The following is a 7,500-nucleotide window of genomic DNA, read 5'->3' on the forward strand; positions in this document are numbered from 1 at the left end:
GGGGGGGGGGATTGACGTCATGAGAATATGGAAATAAATTGAAGAAGACTACATGTTCGAAATGACGTAGAATACAGCTTTCCGTCAGTTCCCTGGGTAGTCTGAAAGAAGATCTATCTCCATCCAAAACCATAAATCTAAAGCTGGGTGTGATTGATTGTAGATATCAGACGAAACATTATGAGCATAGTTCCATTTATGTATATTGCAATGAAGTAAATACAAAAGGGTACAGTAAATACAAGCGTACATCTACACACACGTACACACACATGCACGCATACTCACACACATATGTACACACACACACACACACACACACACACACACACACACACACACAGACTAACACACACACCACACACGCACACAGAACACTAACACAGTCGCACACGCCAGGGACACATAAATCTTACTTTTCAAATTCAGAGAAACATGCTTTTTATCTCAGACACTTAGAAATACGTACTGTGGCGGAGGCTACCAGACACGCGATAGAATATATAGTATCTAGGATACTTGAATAATAGTATTCTCATTCGAAAATATATCCCATCTGATTTTTTTTAACTTCCACGATATCGATATAGATGAGATTACGTGTATCGGGTGGCGTCTAATGAGGTTAGATTTTCGTGATCAGAGTACACGCGATACTGTATCTCGTGCATGAGTGCAGGTTCTGATCGAACAAAAAATTATAACAAAGAAGTAAAATGTAAGTAATGACCAAGGAGGGGAGATCGAATGGCCAAGCAATACAGAGGAAGACCAACGCCAGTCTCGTAATAGAGACAAAGCCATGCTAATACCTTAGAGCAAGGGTCACCAAATCCAGCCCGTGAGTTCAGTCCATTCGTCCTGCCGCCGCACTTTACATGAAAAATAAATAAACAAATTAAAGAATTAAAATTGAAAAAAGTAGAATATTCAATGTGTATTGAAAAAATGGCTATACGGCCAGCGCTCATCATTCAGTTATCTGACCCGCTGTGATAAAAAATAAAATAAAATAAAAAATAAAATAAAAAGTTTGGTGACCCCTGGCTCCCAGAGTAGACGGTACCTCCCCTCCCCCCCTGGGACAAAAGGGGATCGACAGGATTGCATTTGGAGCAGTTGATAAATAACTTTTTGTTTTTTCCAAAATCTGAATGACAAAATATATGTCATATACATTAAGGTAAATAAACACGTATGCAGTTTATAGAGGCTAAAACTAACATGAGAATATTACAAACGAATACATAACTTTATTACGTGGTCCAAAGTCGAAGTAAAAAAGAAAAAAAATGTGTGTGTTCGCATCTGTGTATAAGGGGGGCACTATGAAACCAACTGGAAGCCAATGGGGCACCGACCTGGAATAGTTTGGGAACACCTGCCTTAGACTTCAAGGGCTTCAACTCCCCCCCCCCCCTCAGGTAAATAAGATCAACTGGCGGTAAAGGGAATAAACATCTGATCAAGGTCCTCCAAAAGGCTAAAGGCTGCTTCACACTGGGCCAATCGCCGTCAACTATGTCCGTTTAAGCAGAAACGACTTTGGTTATAATCTTGTTCCTTTTCTTAACTCCCAATGTAAAATTAACTTTACATATCGAAAACCAAAACCAAAAAAAGGTTAAACCTATACAAACGTTAAACACCTTGATGAGATATTCTTAGGGAGGTTTACAATACTGTAAGCGAAGTCTTATTCCAGCTATTCAAATTCACAACAGTTGACGATAATCTGCCCAGTGTGAAGCGACCGTAAGCAATCACTCCCTCAAACATGAACCTTGCTAAATCACTGTGACCATTCGAATGAAATGTAACATTAAGAACATAAGAATGTAGAAGACAGCAAGAGACCCTAATGCTTACACTAGGCAGATCCATGTCCCTTACCACCTGCCATCCCATATATAATGTTATCTCATCTTCTCTTAAAACAACCAATTGTTTCAATGCTCACTAAGTGGTTACTAAGTCTATTCTATTCGTTAACCAGTCTATTAGTAAACCAGTTCTTGCCTATTTCCTTGCACCGCGGACCCTCCGCCCAGACACAAGTGCAACATTGCATTAAGTTGAGCACCCTTGTGGTATGCGAAACCTTCTTTTCATATCGTAACACGGCACTCTTGCATGCAACCCCAAGCAATTACCCCAACGCCCCTAATTCATGGTCTGACGGTTGAATTCTCACACCTTTATGCGAACCCCATTCTAAGTTTCCCCTTCCGTCCGCTGGAACATGTTCTGCTGCCACGCCGGGGTCGTGAATGTGTAGTGCGGTGCCACCCAAGATCCCATGAAGGCCATTCAACTGTAGGGACAGATTAATCTGTACGAGGGCACACTAGTAACTGCACTGAGCAAATCGCTACCCGGTGGCCAGTATCATGCAACATTCCTAAACTTCTCAAAGTTCTTTTCACTCTTCGGGGCGAGAGGGATGGAGTTGGTTGTAATCAAATCATCTTGCGTCACCCATAACATTACTGAAAGACGTAGCACCTTCCGCACCGGGCAGCACCACCCTTTCCATGCAGTCTGCCGTCAGGCGATTTTATTCATCTCCGCGGCACACCTCTCGGTGGCGAAGGGGTCAAGATTTTATCAAAAGTTATTTTTATCACGAATTAACCCACAAAGACTATGACTTGGGTTTAAGGAGGAAATAAGCAAGAACTGGTTTACCAACAGAGCGGTTGATGAATGGAATAGGCTCATTGGCCATGCAGTGAGTGCTGAAACAATTGACTGTTTTATGAGAAGATTAGACAACTTTATAGACAGGGATGACAGGTGGTAAGGGACATGAGACTGCCTAGTGTAGGCCTTATGGTCTCCTCCATTCTCATGACTCTTTCTCTAACGGTGGACTGTGTACTAGGGAAATGAATGAAAATGAAATAGCCCGTTGACTAAGATGAAAAAGGAAATGCACTACGAGACAAGAAGTTCCAGGTCGACGTGTTTCTGCGCCTGCAGTTCACTCTACCTATACACACAACCATTGAAGCACATGTTCTACTGAAAGTCTCACATTCTTTTGAGTTGGTATTGGGGAATTTAATTAACAAGTTCCGAAAGGTGCCTTTTAGATGCCCGTCGTAGCGTGATCAGTAGCGCCCTTGTCTTGTGATAAAAAAAAAACGATATACAGTCAAGGGTTCGAGTCCCAGAGGAAGAGTTGCTTAATATTATTGAAAACCTCCTCCAGGAGACAGAGGGGCACAAGGAGGAGCACGAGGTGGAAGAGGAGCAGAAGGAGGAGCAGGAGGAGGAAGAGTACGAGGAGGACAGGAAGAGGAGCACGAGGAGGAGCAAGAGGAGGAAGAAGAAGAGCACGAGGAGAAGGAGCAGGAGGAAGAAGAAGAGCACAAGGAGGAAGAGGAGCAGGAGGAGGAGGAGCAGGAGGAAGAAGAAGAGCACAAGGAGGAAGAGGAGCACGAGGAGGAGATGGAAGAGGAGCACGAGGAGGAGGAGGAAGAAGAAGAGGAGGAGGAACAGGAGCACGAGGAGGAGGAGGAAAGGGAACACAAGGAGGAGGAAGAAGAGGAGCACAAGTAGGAGGAGGAAGAAGAGCACGAGGAGGAGGAGGAAGACGAGCACAATGTAGGAGCAGGAGGAGGAGCAGGAGGAACAAGAAGAGGAGGAGGAGGAGGAGGAGCAGAGGGGTGAGGAGGAGGAGGAGGAAGAAAAGGAGCACGATGAACAGCAGGAGGAGGAGCAGGAGGAGGAGGAAGAGTACGAGGAGGAGAGGAAGAGGAGCATAAGGAGGAAGAAGAGAAGGAGCAGGAAGAGCAGCGGGAGGAGGAGCAGGAGAAGGACCAGGAGGAGGAGGAGGAGCACGAGGTTGAGTAGGAGGAGGAGCAGGAGGAGGAGGAGCAGGAGAAGTAACAGGAGGAGCAAGAGGAGCAGGAGGAGGAAGAAAAGGAGCAGGAGGAGGAGCAGGAGAAGTAACAGGAGGAGCAAGAGGAGGAGGAGGAGGAGCAGGAGTAGGAGGAGGAGGAGCAAGAGGAGGAGGAGGAGGAGCAGGAGTAGGAGGAGGAGGAGGAGCAGAAGTAACAGGAGGAACAGGAGGAGCAAGAGGAGCAGGAGGAGGAGGAAGAGGAGTAGGAGTAGGAGGAGGGGGAGCAGGAGAAGTAACAGGAGGAACAGGAGGAGCAAGAGGAGCAGGAGGAGGAGGAGGAGGAGGAGGAGGAGGAGGAATAGGAGGAGGAGGAGGAGGAAGAGGAGCAGGAGGAAGTCTATTCATTTTCACCCGATCACCTTAACCTCTCGAGGGTAGCACCGAACCCAAGCGCCGCTACGAGGATTCTACCGAGGTAATAATGTCTGGGGGCCGCAGAAACCTACCAAGAGGTTCGTAGGATAGGGAATTCAACAGGTTTCTTTATTTTTCATCTCGTAAATATAAACAAAATTCTTTTATTTCATTTGTGTCATGTTTGTGCAATCGAAACAGTTGTTAATGAACATCAATTCCTGTGAGAAGAAAACCTTTTATTAAAAAAATTTACATACAAATGTAAAATGACTTTATCCTATCTAATCCCGTATGAAGGGGTCCACTGAGTTTATATAAGGGGTCCACAAAGTTGGGAGGGTTGAGAAACACTGGTCTAGTGGACGCGGTGGCCGAATAGCCCCGAAAGCCGCGCCGTTAAGAGGGTAGATGGGCAGTAAGGGCAGATGGGCTAAAATACTCCGAACACTAACAAAAGCTATCCTATCTAACCACCTCGCAAGTTGGGTTAGGGTGGATATGTCGGAATAATTGTATAGTAATTAGAGCAAGACATTTATCCGCACAGAGAGAAAGACAGACAAGGTTGGTTGGCCTTCCACTACCATTGCATTTACCTCTCGCACCACCCCATACATGTATAAATTGAACAGCCAGGGTGACATAACACATCCCTGATGAAGTCCCACCTTTACCTCAAACCAATCACTCTCTCCATTTCTAATCCTAACACAAGCTCTTGACTGCTCTTAACAGCTTCCCTCCTATCCCATATATTTGCAATACCTGCCACAGTGCCTTCCTGTCTACCCATAACTTTTTGCTAGATCCATAAAAGCCCAAAATACATCCTTACCTTTTCCTATAGCTTTCTCACATATCTGTCTTACCACAAAAATCTGATCTACGCAACCCCTACCTGTCCTAAACCCACACTGTTCCTCACCAATTACTTCCTCTGTTCCTCTCCTAATCCTCTCAATCAAGACCCTTCCATAAGCCTTCACAACTACACTTAACAAGCTGATCCCTCTGAAACTACTACACTCACACCTGTCCCCTTTTCCCTTGTAAAGTGGAACTATACAGGCACTCCTCCAGTCCTCCGGCACTCTACCCTCTCTTAAACAAATATTAGATAACCTCACCAGCCAGTACACTATAACTGTACCTCCTTTTTTCAGACATTTTGCATGGCATCCATCCAACCCAGGAGCCTTACCTGTTCTCATCATCTTAACAGTTGTTTTCACTTCATATTTTCTTATTTCTCCTCCATTTTCTTCACTCACCATAGTCATTTTCTTAGAGCTTCTCACTGCAATTACCTTTTCCTCCCTATCCTCCTTCACATTTAGCAACTCCCAAAAATACTCCGCCCACCTTCCTGTCACTGCCTTCTCTTCCATTATCATCTCTCCATCAGCACCCTTTACCTTTTCTTCCTTACTTGGTTCGCCTCCCCTTCCTCTTTTGATTTCTTTCCAAAATATTTTTTATTACTTTCAAAATTTTCTGTCATATTCTTACCAATGTTACGTGAAGTGTAGTCGGGGACTGGTTCAGTCCTTTTGAACCATCCCATGTAGCATGGTTGCTAGCGTCTTGGCCTCGTGATTATGGACGCACGGGTCAGGGTTCGAATCCCATGGCAGAGCTTCTAAAAATGTTCAATAATGATAATCGTAATAATAATGATAATAATAATGATAATAATAATAATAATAATAATAATAATAATAATAATAATAATAATAATAATAACAATAATAATAACGATAATGTTAATAATAATAACAATGTTAATAACAATGATAATAATAATAATAATGATAATAGTAATAATAAGAATAATAGAATGATGATAAAGAGAAACCCTTTGTTTCATTATAAAGTAGACCATCACGATTACCTTCTTCCAGAAAAGGAGTGATGGATGTTTTTCTTTTATATTCAGATACAGAAATGTGTATTTTGTAACAACAGGCCGTGCCCCCCCCCCTCATAAATTCTTGCCATGGCTCCCTTGGGGGCCCCCCCATGGCCCCAACGTTGAAAATCACTATCCTATACCCTGTACTCACTTACCCCTCCCCCCCACACACACACAACTCTCACCCTCAACCAAACCCCTTCTACATTCAAGACGCACCTGTTACCAAGTGTCCGAATGGTGTTCCAGTCTGTATACAAAGTCCTTTCAGCACTTAGGTTATCGGATCTGATGGGGGATTGAGACAAGGGCAAACGTCAGCTGAAGTCCCCATCGTGCCTAGCCAAACGCCGATCACACACGTATGAAGAGATACACTATTGGCCATTGGACATGAAGACTCAAGCAGGTCAAGTCACCGGCAACTATCTACAGTTCTAAAAAATATGACCTACTCTGACCTTCTGTTCAACGCCATTCGATTTTATTCAGATCAGCAAAACACATCCGAATGTGTCCGCGCGTGTGGTTGGCGACTGTACGGCTGTTGACAGTTATAACTGGTATACTGATATAGATTACGGATTTACTTACTGGTACCATGCTATCATAAGTCCTTCTGTGACATCCTTTACCCGACTCCCCACTTTACTACGATCATTGGATTTTACTGAACATAACATAAGAACATAAATTTGGAGAAGACTGAAAGAGACCATAAGGCCTACACTATGCAGTTCCATGTCCTGTCATCCCAATCCATAAAGCTATCTCATCTTCTCTTAAAACAACCAGTTGTTTCAGTGTTCACTGCATAGTTACTAGGTCTATCCCACCATGTAGTGGCGTGAGAATGTCCATATATATAGAAGCTATGGTAAACTACAACTCATAATACGATAATTAAGTAATGTAAACCATAAGAAAGGATAAAACAACGATCATGAATTTAAGTTACCTCCAACAAGGTGATTTTTCGGTCGTGTTCTCTAACCATGTTTTTTTTTTTGTTTTGTTTTTTTTTTGAGTGCTGAAGTATGACCCAATTAACATAACAGTAGATTTCGGTGATGATATAGATTGTGAACTGGATCAAGAGTTTTTCTTTTTTAAAGATTGAACCAGAGGTATTTGATTTGAACCTTGACAAGTTACAGTCCTACGATTAACTTTATCTCTGCCTAGTCGGCGAGAACCTGGCGGGCGTTTGCGCTCTCCGAATACTTTTAGTCCGGACAAAAGGGTTATCACACTGAACTTCCCAGTGCTTCACCAGCGCCAACAGTTAAGAGTTCATTTGAGTAAAAACGACTTCGGTTACAAT

General features: G+C 43.4%; 1 protein-coding gene across 1 annotated transcript in view; it reads left to right on the forward strand.

The window, feature by feature from the left end:
• The window catches only part of LOC143041574 (tektin-4-like), a 61,468-nt gene that overhangs the window by 2,504 nt on the left and 51,464 nt on the right, over positions 1 to 7,500 (forward strand). The gene's annotated exons all lie outside the window — the stretch shown is intronic.

The sequence above is a fragment of the Oratosquilla oratoria genome, chromosome 3 (genome assembly GCF_046742065.1).
Source record: "Oratosquilla oratoria isolate Oo_2021 chromosome 3, ASM4674206v1, whole genome shotgun sequence".
Classification (NCBI taxonomy): Eukaryota; Metazoa; Arthropoda; class Malacostraca; order Stomatopoda; family Squillidae; genus Oratosquilla; species Oratosquilla oratoria.